This window comes from Prionailurus viverrinus, chromosome A1 (genome assembly GCF_022837055.1).
Source record: "Prionailurus viverrinus isolate Anna chromosome A1, UM_Priviv_1.0, whole genome shotgun sequence".
Taxonomy (NCBI): Eukaryota; Metazoa; Chordata; class Mammalia; order Carnivora; family Felidae; genus Prionailurus; species Prionailurus viverrinus.
The window spans coordinates 207,018,119-207,033,196 of record NC_062561.1 but is presented as its reverse complement, the minus strand read 5'-3'; positions in this window follow the sequence as shown (position 1 = coordinate 207,033,196).

Sequence of the window (15,078 nt, the reverse complement as noted above, 5' to 3'; positions counted from 1 at the left end):
GCTCTTTGGATGATCTAATAATTAAATTGATCTAAGGTTGATTAGGAGGAGAAAAAGAAATTTAATTTCATACATATGGGAACTCATAAAATTAGGAGACTCAAGGAAGTGACCACAGCAGGCAGCTTTTATACCTTTTAGACAAAGAAACAATAAATTTGTGAGGAACTGACAAGACAAAGAAGTTTGGGCTTGGAGTAGCAGGTTAATGAAGCAGTAACAAGGTTTGTTTGTACAGCTTTCTTGACCCTGAATTCCCATCTCTGATGCCTTTTGCCCTCCAGGTGCAAGGAGGGTAGCCTTCACATGGGAAATTTATTTTCTGCTCTCAGGGGGACAGAGGAGGGTCAGAGTGTCCTTATTGCACTGGCCATTTCTTAAGTAACTTTAATTCAAAATAATCAGCATTCCCAAATGGCATATTTTGAGATGCCCTGCCCTGCCCCTATCATGGTACCATTTCAAGATAGGAAGATAAAACAAGTTTAACCATTTGTCAACTGATTTATAACTTACAAATTCCCAGGCCACATAAATGTTAGGGGCAGGCCTGTTTGCCTTTTCTCAAGAATTCCCAACTTTGGGGCGCCTGGGTGGCGCAGTTGGTTAAGCGTCCGACTTCAGCCAGTCACGATCTCGCGGTCCATGAGTTCGAGCCCCGCGTCGGGCTCTGGGCTGATGGCTCAGAGCCTGGAGCCTGTTTCCAATTCTGTGTCTCCCTCTCTCTATGCCCCTCCCCCGTTCATGCTCTGTCTCTCTCTGTCCCAAAAATAAATAAACGTTGAAAAAGAAAAAATTAAAAAAATAAATAAATAAAATAAAATAAAATAAAAAAGAATTCCCAACTTTGTGTTCAGTTTCACTTTACCTGGATGGCCTCTCACCAGGCTCTTCTCTGCAAACTACTCTTCTAGAGGTTTCTTGAACTCTCAGGTGGACATACAGATGATGCTTCTCCAGCTGCCACCCAGGATTTTATCTTCCATGTTCTCCCCTTTCTTTCAGCACTCATCAGTACACAAACGCATGATCTCAAGGCTCAGGGGAATGAACGCCATCAAATTCTGAACAGAAAGTTGGGGAACTACTCCCAAGTCTATCCCAGAAAATGTGTCCAAATGAAAAGAGTTTCCTTCCTCCCCTTCATCTTATGACTTTGTGACCCATTCCAAAGCCATAAAAGATTTATTCACATCAAGTATGCAATGTATATTCTGTGAGCAAAGCAAAATTTTCTGATCAGTGAGTCATTCTCTCAAAAAGAAAAATTACTCATGTGGGCTACAATTATTTGGTGAAAGTTTCTGGAATATTACTTTTTAACAATCCTCATATTTTTAGATCTTTGCCTTATGGTCTAAATTTAAGAAGTTCAACACTTTTTGAACTTTATTTGGAATAAACTACTCTTATATCATTACTTTAGGAATGTCCAGGATCTAGCTAATGCAAGGAGGACACTTCACAATCGATGCTCTAAAGTCTGCAGGGATCTGTCTCTCAAGATATAATACATGTGTAAGCTGCTATTAATAATAATTTGTCGTGATTAGAGAAAAAATTAGGTAGTCCTTGACTGTCAGGCTGTTATCCTAATGAAAAGCTGTCAAGATAATTTTATTTTACTCTGAAATGTCTCCATCAATTAACTTTAGCTGATTGCCAGAACATTAACCTTGATTTGCCTTTCAGATCTGCTGTTCCCAGAATGCTATGTAAATAAAGATATGGTATCAAATATGTCACTGTTTAAAGTTGATTTGTTGGATTTTTTCTATGCTATATAAATAAAATCGAACGTCCTAATCATGAAAATGCATTAAGTATTTTCCTGGGATTAAGAAAATCGGGGCGCCTGGGTGGCTCAGTCAGTTAAGTGTCCGACTCTTGATTTTGGCTCAGGTCATAATCTCACAGCCGTGAGATGGAGTCCAGCAGTATGCTCTGCACTGGGTGTGGAGCCTGCTTGAGACTTAAGATTTTCTCTCTCTCTCTCTCTCTCTCTCTCTGTCCTCCTTCCCCCTGGACACACATGCACATGTGCTCTCTAGAGAGGAAAGAAGAAAGGAAGGAAGGAAGGAAGGAAGGAAGGAAGGAAAGAAGAAAGAAAAAAAAAGAAAAGAAAAGAAAAGAAAAGAAAAGAAAAGAAAAGAAAAGAAAAGTATACCTAAATGTGTCAAGTGAACTCTAAATCTTATTGCAGGTGCAGGTACTCTGTGGGTTTTTCAATGTTCATAGAACTATTTTATGCTCATATGATCTGTAAAATAATGACCCCATGAGTGATACCCATTGTTATGATTAGTACTGGAAGTGACATCTATAAGATCTCCTTTACAATTTCGGTGATAGCAGGTTCCCCCAGAAGGGTATACTCAGGGTTCACAAAAGAGAAGCAGGTTCAGATGACAGGAGAGAACAGAACATATCAGCATTTTAATGGCCCCAACAAACCAGAATTTAAGCCAGTGGTAATATCCTTAGAACCCCCATAGCCACCCCAGTTCTGTTCTTCAGTCCACCCAGTTGTTCCTGAGTCCCCTTCTAGTGGAGCTCTGTTGTCTCCAGGAAAAAAAGGGGGGGGGGGTGTTGGTATAGAGAGTAATGATTCACAGGTCTCTCGCTACAGTGCTGAGTTCTTAATTACTCCAACTGCATTTGAGGAAAGCACAGGGATACTGCATTATGCACAATACTGAACTCCTCAACCATTCAGCAAAATTTTACCTTAAGTAGTCTTTATGCACTTCCTCCTGTACTTGATTGCAAGCTCATCAAGGACGGGAATAACATACAGGGCATTAACTGCCTCCCTCAAATATCCAGCATGGTAGTAGATGTTCATAGATGTTCAAATATTGTTTGTTGATTGAGAGAAAAAATGAATGGACTTCTGTTTCTGATCAAATGTTTGGTCAGGTATCCAACTGAAAACAACTATGAAGACCGAAGAAAATATTTGTTAAGCTTTATTAATTGCACTGAAGACCTTGCAAGATTGTGGGGATTTTTCACGCCAAATTCTATCCATAGGATAAAACATAGAAGTTTTTCCTACTAGGAAGCAAACTACAAGAAAAAACTATGGGTTGCTGGAAAGAAGTAGGTGGGAGATGAGCTAGATGGGTAATGGGCACTAAGGAGGGCACTTGTGATGAGTCCTGGGTGTTGGATGTAAGTAATGAATCACTGAATTCTACTCCTGAAACCAATACTACACTGTAGTTAACTAACTAAAATGTAAATTAAAAAAAAAAAGGCTTTCCTTATAAGAAGAAATCACTTTTCTTCTGAGAAAACACTGAGAGCGTTTGCTAAACCTGGCAAACTTAAACTTCAGTTTGCACAGCCTCACTGGTACAGGAACAGAAGCCATACTCAGAACCTGCCAGACGGGGACTTTAATCAGAGGACACTTCAAAGAAAGTTGCTTTGGTGCTGAACTAAGATGGGGAAAATGTCCCTAAAAAGTTATAAACAAAAGCTGGCCATTATGACAATCTACAAGCTAAATTTAAATTCACTAAGGAGGGGTAACAAATGTACTACACAGGTGCAGGATGTAGATAGTTGGGAGGTTGCATGTGGTGGGAGAGGGGATATGCTGGGAACTCTGTACTTACCATTCAGTTTTGCTGTGAACTTCAAAATGCTGTAAAAAATAAAGTCTACTAATTAAAAACATTATCCAGGGGAGTCCTCAAAAATATGAAACAGGCTTTATTTTAAAAAGGTTCCAGGGGCGCCTGGGTGGCGCAGTCGGTTAAGCGTCCGACTTCAGCCAGGTCTCGATCTCGCGGTCCGTGAGTTCGAGCCCCGCGTCGGGCTCTGGGCTGATGGCTCAGAGCCTGGAGCCTGTTTCCGATTCTGTGTCTCCCTCTCTCTCTGCCCCTCCCCCGTTCATGCTCTGTCTCTCTCTGTCCCAAAAATAAATAAAAAAGGTTGAAAAAAAATAAAAAAATAAATAAATAAAAAAAAAGGTTCCAGACTCAATGCTTCATGCTCCTCTCTTCAAGTCCTCTCTGAAAGAATTCTCTCTGAAAATTCCCACAAATACCCCAAAATGCACATAGTCAAAACCCCAAAAATGCCCAAGGAAATAATTCTTCATAGTAAAATTCAACAGAAATGGAGTTGTTAAAATTTCAAGTGATGAGGGGCGCCTGGGTGGCACAGTCGGTTAAGCGTCCGACTTCAGCCAGGTCACGATCTCGCAGTCCGTGGGTTTGAGCCCCGCGTCGGGCTCTGGGCTGATGGCTCAGAGACTGGAGCCTGTTTCCCATTCTGTGTCTCCCTCTCTCTCTGCCCCTCCCCCGTTCATGCTCTCTCTCTCTCTCTCTGTCCCAAAAATTAAAAAAAAAAAAAAAAAAAAAAAAAAATTTCAAGTGATGAAATAAGAAGACTCGTGATTTAAAATAAATCAGAGGCACCTGGGTGGGTCAATCAGTTGAGTGTCTGACTCTTGATTTCAGTTTAGGTCATGATCCTAGGGTGGTGTGACTGGGCCCTGTGTCAGGTTCCATGCTGAAAGTGTGGAGCCTGCTTGGGAGTCTCTCTTTCTCTCTCCCTCTGCCCCTCTCTCCTGCTCATGTGCTCTCTCACTATCTCTATAAAATAATAAAAAATCCAATAAATCAAATCAAACACAAGCTTGAGAATATTCTCAGGAAATAAGAAATATAAAGTATGATATATTGGGAATGCAAGCTGGTGCAACCACTCTGGAAAACAATATGGAGGTTCCTCAAAAAACTAAAAATAGAACTACCCTACAACCCAGCAATTGCACTACTAGGCATTTATCCAAGGGATACAGGTGTGCTATTTTGAAGGGACACATGCACCCCAATGTTTATAGCAGCACTATCGACAATAGCCAAAGTATGGAAAGAGCCCAAATGGCCATCAATGGATGAATGGATAAAGAAGAGGTGGTCTATATACACAGTGGAGTATTACTCGGCAATCAAAAAGAATGAAATCTTGCCGTTTGCAACTACATGGATGGAACTGGAGGGTATTATGCTAAGTGAAATTGGTCAGTCAGAGAAAGACAAAAATCATATGACCTCACTCATATGAGGACTTGAAGAGACAAAACAGATGAACATAAGGGAAGGGAAACAAAAATCATATAAAAACAGGGAGGGGGACAAAATACAAGAGACTCATAAATATGGAGAACAAACTACAGGTTACTGGAGGGGTGGTGTGAGGAGGGATGGGCTAAATGGGTAAGGGGCACTAAGGAATCTACTCCTGAAATCACTGTTGCACTATATGCTAACTAATTTGGATGTAAATCTTAAAAAGTAAAAAATAAAACAAGTTATAAGCATAAATAAAAGATAATTTAAGAGAGTTAATTTGAAGCCCAAGATAAATCAACAACGCAATTTTGCTGCTGAGAAAACAAATTCTATCCTAGGGTACGTTACTAGAATATAATGCCTGAGAAAAATGAGTGGACAGATTGTAGTTTCTGCAAGTCCATCAAACCATACCAGAAATATTGTGTTTAATTCCAGCTATGGCTTTTTGATATGGCCATTGACAACCTAGAAATGTTCCTATGTTGAACAGGGCAAGGGAAGAGTTCAAATTTACTGTAACTGTTATTTGTAAGAGGGGACTATGATGCACCCTCTGCCCTGTTCACCTACCTCTGCCCATGGATAGATAAGTAGGGAAATATGATAGATCTCTTAGAGTCAAACCATAAAAGCCAGCACAAACTGGATGAGAAGAGAGAGATCCTAGGCTTCATGAAACAGTATATAAAGTGCTACTTACATAGTATTAATATGCATTAAACAAGCCTGAGGAAGCAAGCATCTATTAGCGAGGTGGGAACATGGGAAAAATGAGTCATAGAAGAAACCATGAGGTATGCCTAGCCAAGCCCAGTCCAAGACAGAAGGGGTCTAAAGTTATGGAGTTTTGCAGATAGTCAAGGGCATTTCTATTGTGACTGAAGAATATAACCAGCTCTCATTGTTTGATGCCATTAAACATTCAAATCATCTAAAAAAATAAAATAAAATAAAATAAAAAATAAAATAAAATAAAATAAAATATGATGTAAGAGATTTGAACAACAATGAGAGAGCACCTTCAGAAATGATAAATCTAATTATTGCAATAAACAATTTAATAAATGGATTTATCAGCAGATTAGATACATGTGAACAAAGTCACTGTAAACTGGAAAAGAGGTCAAACAAAACATTTCAATATGTAGCACACACAAAAGAGAGGCAGAGTATGAATGAGCAACTATGGGGCAGAGAAGATGAAGTAGGAAGTGTAACCTACATATAACTAGAGGTGCAGAAAGAGGACAAAAAGGAAGAGACTGGGGCAAGATTTGAAGAGATAATGGCTTGCGTTTTCTACAACCGAAAAAGGACACTGATTCATGGAATTGGAATCTTAAGGAATCCCAAGCAGGATAAATACAAAGAAATTCATATCTAGTCATACCATAGAGACACTGCCCAACAACAAAGACCACTGAGAGATTTAAGGTCAGAGAGAAAAAGATGAATACCATCAACGGAGGCACATTTTGACTACCAGAGACCATGGAAGCTATAGGAGAGTGGAATGATATCTTCAACATGCAGAGAAAATGCTTGACAACGAAGATAAGGGAGAAATTAGTATATTTTCAGAAAAGAAGAAAAAAATGTTTGCCAACAGACTTTCACAGAAGGAAATTCTCAAGGAAGAAGGAAAGTGATCACATATCTATGATGCAAGAAGGTATAGAAAGCATAGAAACTGAGAAGTGTAAGCACATAGAAGTGAACATATTTAAGCATATGTAAGTGATAATAGAAATGTAAGCACATCCTGTTCAGACTACATAGATATTTTGACACTTCTCGCCACTTCCATCACCACCACCCTAAGCTAAACCAACATCATCTTTTGCTTGGATTGTTGCGATAAGCCTTCTAAAATGTCTTTCTTCTTCTTCCCTCAGCCAGACTGACTGGTTTAAAATGTAAATCAGTTGATGACGCTTCTCTGCTCAAAACTCTCCAATTGCTCCTATATCAGTCAGAATAAAACAAAGTCCCAATAGACCTACAAGGCTCACATGACCGGGCCCCACATAATTGAGCTCCCCACTTTGTCTCTGGCTTTATTTCGTGATGCTCTTTCTCACTATCTTTATTCCAGTGCAACTGGACTCCCACTGTCCTTGAACACACCAGAGTTGCTGCTGCCTCAGAGCCTTTAAAGGTTCTCTCCCTCTGCCTAGAATGCTCTTGCCTTAGAAATACATAGCTCTCTCCTTCACCTCCTATGGGTCATTACTCAAAAGGTACCTTTTCAGTGAAACATGATGGGACAAGGCACTCAGAGGGCATGATCTGGTAATGTTATATTCCTTGTATTACTTGGGTCCTTGATTTATAAGCATTCTTAAAAGTCATTACATGTGTTTTATACACTCCTCTGTGTATTTCAACATTTTAGAAATAAAAAAGATGGGTGCCTGAGTGGCTCAGTTTGTTGGCATCCAACTCCTGATTTTGGCTCAGGTCATGATCTCACGGTTTATGAGTTTGAGCCCCACATCAAGCTCTGCACTGACAGTGAGGAACCTGCTTGGGATTCTCTCTCTCTGCTCCTCCTCTGTCCTCTCTGTCTCAAAGTAAATGAATAAAAATTTAAAAATAATTTAAAAATGTAAAAGAATATTCAATGAGTAAATGAACAAACAAATGAACAGCCTTTTCTAGGAGAGCTCTTAACCTGGGCTTCCTATGACATTGCTGCTCACATTTTGGGAAAGTTAGTGGAACCAGACTCCTATCGACCCTCTTGAAATTGCTATCAGTCTCATGCTTCTTAAAAGAACACAAAGTTTTTCTTTTAAAAAATAACAATGACCATCCTTAGAAACTCATTCAATAGCATTTTTAAACAATCATGTGCCCCTTTTTAAAAGCTTTTTATCTTCAAAGTCGTTGCTAAAGCTTTGGATTTTGTTTGCTTTTTGTTCCTAAGCCGGGCAATCTGCATAACAACAGTATTTCATTTGAAACTCCCATGCAGTGTTTAGAAACCAGCTGCCTGACCACTATTTGTGACTTGTTATTGGTACAGCTGAGGATTAGCCAGCTAAGGTGATAGTTTTAATTATTTAGGGTATATGAACTCCTACTCCTTTCTCAAGCTTATGACAGGCTTTGGAACTAAACATGTCTGGGGTCAAATTCTATCTTTGCCATTTACTAACCAGTCTTGAGCAATTCCATGAACTTTTCTGAGCCTCTGCTTCTTCAAGTTTGTAGGATTGATGAAAAAATATGAAATAAGGTAAGTAGGATATCTCCCACCAATATCTGATGCATAACAGATGCCTACTAAATGGAAATAATTATTACACCAGAGTACATTTAGCCAATCCAGAGGTGAGGAATATGAGAATGGGGGTAGAGGAAGAGTTTAGGAGAGAGACAAAAATCCATTTCTTTCTACAAATGCTTTATTCAAAATGGAGGTTGGATTTAGGTCATTAGCCAGTTTTCATAGGGAACAGAGATTCATCTGTGATCACAGGTACACAGGAGCTAAGATAAGAATGCAAGGTTCCTGAGGGATCATCAGGCAAACAATCTTTCAAATAAAGCTCAGTGCCTCTAGAAAATCTAGCTATATTCTAGAGCTCTCCTGAAAAAGTGTGTTGTGTTTTATCTCCGTCCGAACCTGCAGCTGTGTCTGCAGCTGTGTCTAGGTGCCAGATCCCCCATATTCCCCAGGCCTGTCCATTGGCTCTGCCTTTAAGCCTAGTTCTCTTTCCGACTCCAACAGAACTTCATGGTCAAAGTTTCCCAGGGAACCCCAAATATCCCTTCAAATGAATAGCCATAGTTCTCTCAGCTGCTAGAAGTTCCTCATTTTTTGGTCTTATATTAGTCTTTTATTCTGTCACATACCTGTGAAGTTACACATTGATACTGGCCATCTCCTCCCTTGTATTAATTTAACCTCAGAACTAGTCCAGGTTTCTCTGTAAGATCGTGCTCATAATTTTTCTTTGACCTTAGTTTTGCCTATTTTTGAAAAATCTGATTTTTACATTTTCTAGGAGAAATAGGGCCATGAGCTGTGTTTCACAAATTATATAGTGCTTATATGTCCTATGATGTTTTGTTACTCCAACAGCTTCTTTCCAAAAGTTCCCTTCCCCACCCTTCGTGCTCTGTTTTCTGTCCTTTCTTCATGCAATACTTGCTCTGCTGTTATGAAAGAATGGGCGTATTGTGACATGAGTAGGTATGAATAGTGCAGTAGTTTCTCTCTTTCTCCAAATATTCTGCTTACCTAGAATAGGACCCTAATACAAACTTAGTTCTGCAAATTTTTACAAGAGAAGATGGAATAATGACATAAAACTGCTGAGAAGCAAAAGGAAGATCCTTCTGCAACAAAAAGATCCTTCTGCAACAACATTACTCTGCAACAAAAAGAGTAAATGACTTATGTCCGGAATTGCCTAAACTGAAGTAACTAATATTTAATTCATATTTAATATTAAGTTATTATTTAATTTTCTCTACCCTACCACATACAAAATTTTTTTTTCCCTGGTGCCTGGGTGGCTCAGTAGGTTGAGCAACCAACTCTTGATTTCAGCTCAGGTCATGATCTCATGGTTCATGGGATTGAGTCCTGTGTTGGGCCCTGTGCTGACAGCACTGAGCCTGCTTGGGATTCTCTCTCTGTCTCTCTTTCTCTCTGTGTGTTTCTAAATAAATAAATAAATAAATAAATAAATAAATAAACATTAAACAAACAAACATTTTTCCCATATAGATCTGAAACAGTGATCTCCTCTCCTGGCCCTTTCTATTTCCCCACTCCAAACAGATTTTGTTTTTATTCCAACCTATGAGAGGGGGATATTGTGTATGCCCTTAATAGTGCTATAGGGGACTTAACATAATTTTTATTGTATTTATGTCATTTCCCTAGCAGAACTCCAGCAGAACAGATTTATAAGTGAACACAAAATTTAAGATTATACAATTATTCTAAACAACAGGAGAAAGTACTCAATAATTTGAGGCAAAAAAAAATCACTTATTTATCTATGCCTTTAAGAAACTCATTATGTTACTGGAATAAGAAATAAACATGAGTGAGGATTTAGCAGAGAAAGAGATAACCCACTTTACAGAAGAGACACCATTGAGCTAGACCTTGAAGGATAGGCAGGATTTAAACATGTAGAAAGACATTCCAGAGAGGAAGAGAGAGAACAGCATGAGGAAAAGTTAATTTAAGTGGAAAGGGATCAAGACCATATGAGTACCAGTACGGTGTTAGTTGTTCTGCTCTCTCATCAACTACTCAACAAGTGCTAACACAATCCTTATTTCCAAAAGAATTTTCATTTCCCAAAGATTTACTTAAAACATCGAAGCCATATCACATTAGGAAATTATCATGTAAGCTAAAATTATGAATGCCATTTCGATCAAGTACTAAAAAAAAAACAAAAAAAAAAAACCCAAAAAACAAAAACTTTTTCAATTATTTCAATACATTTTTTCTACCAATTACTCATATCTTTCTTGATAAAGTAGTGAAGAAAGAGGCAGCAACACAGCTTAATTTCCTTTGCAGGTATTTCTGATTATCTGAACACTCCAGTGACCGAGAGTGCCTCATGCAGCCTGTAACAACATCAGGTTCTGTACTGTGGGAGGTGGGGATGGATTTGGAAGGAATCAAGTTGGCTGTTGAGGGTCTTGACTATCTGGGATGCAGGTTCCTTGGTCTAGCTGAACAGTTCCATGATATTAGAGACTGTGTCTGTCCTGTTCACTGAATGTTTCCAGTTTCTAGCATAATGTTTGGCATATTTGTTGAAAACATAAAATGTTTACTGGCCAGGTGGTCTCTTGAAGTTTGGTTTCTATGGTTTAAAATGAGGAACTGAAGACAGAATCAGGTATGATCTTCTCTTAACGCTCTCTTTTGATGGTATACTCTAAGGTTAGAGTTCACATAGTGACCCACAGACAGGCTTTGTTTGATCTGCACAATGATCAACAATTTTAAATTAAATACCCCAAATCTAAAGATCCACATATACAAATATACTTGAAAAAGCAAATGACATTATATTATTGTGCCAAGAAATTGGCTTGCCTAATGCCAGTTAGCTTGTTTAAGCTGGGCCTGATCTCTCTAATGTGCTACACTCCCCATCACTCCCTATTACTTACTCATTACCCTATTACTATAGCTCATTTTATCCATTTCCTTTAACTCTCTGGTCCCTGTAGACATTTGACTTTGTAATCTTTTAAATCTTTCATAAAATATTTTTCCCACTTAATACATGGGAATATAGACACACAAAAAATTGCATAATTACATTCAGGTCCCCATTAAGTATCAAAACCTGAAAATGGCAGTCAAATCTAGTGAGATTTGCATCCAAGCCATTACACACTTCTAGCTTTGAATTTCTCCTCACTGCCAAGGCTTTGCTCTCTCTCTAATGTAAAAAGCTTTCTCAAGAGAAAAAAATGTAACACTATATAATTGTAAACTAGTTTTTGTAGAAACTGTAGGAGCATCTATATTTTACAATTCTGAATCTGTAATTTTAAAGATTAATTTTATACTTACTCATGCTACTAAATTAATTTCCTTCTCCCTGACCCTAGATTGTTTTTTGTTTTGTTTGGAATGACCACTGTTAAGAGTCTGAGAGGCTTTCTAGTCCATTGTCAAAGGCATCTTCTATTGTGTATAGGGAGCTTGCTTTTAGAGGATAGTGGATGTCTCTGTTTTTATTAAGAGAAGAGGAAAACAGGCTTCCAAGATTTGGGCACATGCTAATGGTCACAGAGCAGGTAAGTTATGGACAAAACCAGAAGGGGAACTTAACTATATCCCTTAGCCTCCATTTGAACTGTTTCATTATATCATGCTTCCTGCACCTCCCCTCTTCCGTTTTCAATGCTACAGGGAGAACTGTTACTTTCCAGAACAATGGTGGTAATAAGTCTAATCAGGGCCCATTCTACCAAGCACAGAGATGTCAACACACTTGTGGAATTTCACAGTTTGCATAGCTCTCTGTTTATTTCTCTAGAATCCTTCCTATCTAAAAATTTAACTGTCACTCCTTGAAAAAAACACTGGTTAAAAATGGAATTTCACTGGAAAATTCCACTGCTTTAATATTGTCCAAAGCTAAACTTCAGTCGATATTGGAGAATGGTCAAATTGTCTCAGAAGCTCATCATTCTGTTATCAGTCTATTGACCAATTAATTAAGATTGATCACCACATTATGGACCCTGATTGTGTTGGGGGGGAGGGGGGAGGCGAGCATTATAGGGTCTCTAAAAGAAAAACAAGGCCTAGGGAAAAATTATTTTCTGTGTGAGACTAATTGAAAATACCGTAGGAATTCAGTAATGAGACTAGTAGAGTGCTCTGTATTAAACTGAGCAGGCTACTTGAAAGAGATGGGACTGTATCTGGGCCTTAGATGGGACTGTATCTGGGTCTTAATCTGGAGTAGATTACAGGTAAGTGAAAAGGAAGAGAGGTAGTGAAAATGCATGATAGGGGTGCCTGGGTGGCTTGGTCGGTTAAGCGTCTGACTTCGGCTCAGGTCATGATCTCACTGTCAGTGAGTTCGAGCCCCGCATCAGGCTCTGTGCTGACCGCTCAGAGCCTGGAGCCTGTTTCAGATTCTGTGTCTCCCTCTCTCTCTGCCCCTCCCCTGTCCATGGTCTGTCTCTCTCTGTCTCAAAAATAAATAAACGTTAAAAAAAATTAAAAAAAAAAAAAGAAAATGCATGATAATTTATACCCAAACAGGGGCAAGCATAGAGTGTCTACAGACTGCAAACAAGTGGCTCCTTAATTACTATAGGAGTCTGTGGGAAGTAACAAGAGAAAAAAGTCATAGGTAGGGTAGGACAAGACACTGTATTTAGGACTGAATGATTTTCAAGGATGTGTCTGAGTATCCAAATCTACAAATAACCAAATCAAAAATAAAAATAAAATAGAATTGGAGAAGATATTTGCAAATGACATATCAGATAAAGGGTTAGTATCCAAAATCTACAAAGAACTTAATAAACCCAACACCCAAAAACCAAATAACCCAGTGAAGAAATGGGCAGAAGACACCAGCAGACACTTTTCCAAAGAAGACATCCAGATGGCTAAGAGACATATGAAAAAATGCTCAATAACACTTATTCCATTCTAGGATAACCACTCCCTCCATCCCACCACGCCTACATGCTGTATTTGTCATTACAAACCTCAGTAGTGCTCACCTAAAAGAAGCTGTTTCCTATAGTAATTTGTTTACTTTCCAGGCTTTGAAATACAAGATCCAGGGATTTAACCTGAGAACTGAATTTCACTCTTAAATTCTTTCATGACATTTTGTGTCTTTCTGTTGACTGGGCAATGGTGAAATGGACCTTTACCCCATTTCAAGTAAATCACCTGCAACTTGCAGACTTGTTTTTAGGGCAAGTTCCCTTATTTGGTTTATTTTTAAAGGCTTATGATTTATGTTTATCAGTAGTGACATTTTCAGGAAGGAAGAAACAACAAATTCTATATTTAAGAAGGAGAGGAAAGGTGAGAGGAATAAGTAGATAACCAGCTCTTTTTCCCTGTTTCCCTTCCTCTCTTTCTTTCTGGCTTTTTTCCTTATCTATCTATCTACCTACCTACCTATGCATTACCTTATATTTGCTATTTAAACCATAATTGATTATAGTGGCTCTATTGACCCCTAGGGGAGAAGATGGCTTTTTGCTTGGTCAAATACCTTGATCAACTAGTTTGGGAATAAAACATGAGGTCCCCAGATAACAATCTGGAAGGAAACAGATAGGTAAAGAGAGAACCAAACTGTTCCACAAACCCAAAATAAAAAGGAATTTGAAGATAGAGCAAAAAATGGGGATTGGAGGGGAATGAAGGGAAGAAGGAGCTGATCATCATAATGGTAGGAGGGACCTCCAGAGCAATACCACATACAGAGAGACTTCTGGGGGCAGGGATAGCCAGATGACCATTCAATATTGCTAAACATCTCTTCTCTGTCATCCTGAACTTAAGGTTAATCTTTACACACAAAAATTACTTATGTGGGTGGAGATAAGGGGAAATTAAGGAAAGCAAGCTGTATTCCATGAATGTACCAACAGAAGAGAACAGCAGGTGAATATGAGGCATGAGTGAAATGAAGAGCTCAGAAGGAACAAGAAATTACAGCAAGAGCTGACCATGAGAATGTAACCCCCCTGGAATTTGAAGAAACCTCGGAGAGTACATCAGCATTTCCATTTGATGAGAAGAGGGGCTTAAAGCAAAGTTAATGAAACTCTCAGGATAAGGTAGTGTCATTGGACATATAGGAGGTATCTAACACTCAGCTATATGTCCACATCTATGTCTTTATCCAAAGATAGATACACCATCTCCTTGTGTATGTTCCTTGTAAGTTAGATCATGGTTTTATATACTTGTCACAAAATTTAAGTTATTAATATATTAATCGTCTCAGAGCTATTTACCTTGCAACTTTATTTAATTCTATGTTTTTAAATACCTAGAGGTCATCTCTACCTTGGCAAATATAATATCTCATAATTGTCCCCTCTTCCTTTCTTCCACATTTTGGTCTCCGGTTATATCATTCTTCCAGTCTAATTAATAGATTGAAGACTTTCCCTAGCTCCTCCTTTTTCTGCACATTCCTCAAGCAAGCCTTTGGGTATTTCCTTTATAATATATTCTCTATGAATGCACTAGTTTTAATATTCTTATTTACTAATAATTATATGTTCCAATTACTTTTATTCTAATGGTTAAAATATGTTAACTACTCTCACCACCTTGAGTCTCCCTTCTTCAACAACCATCTCTGGTTCCAGACCATCTGTGTCAAGTTTCTATTTAGCTAAACTGGAAGTATATTTCCCATAATTTCTTTCCCTGCATGCTTCTGGGTTAGCAACAAGAGAAATTTGTGTGAGGCTGGGAAAATGAAAGTGAGGC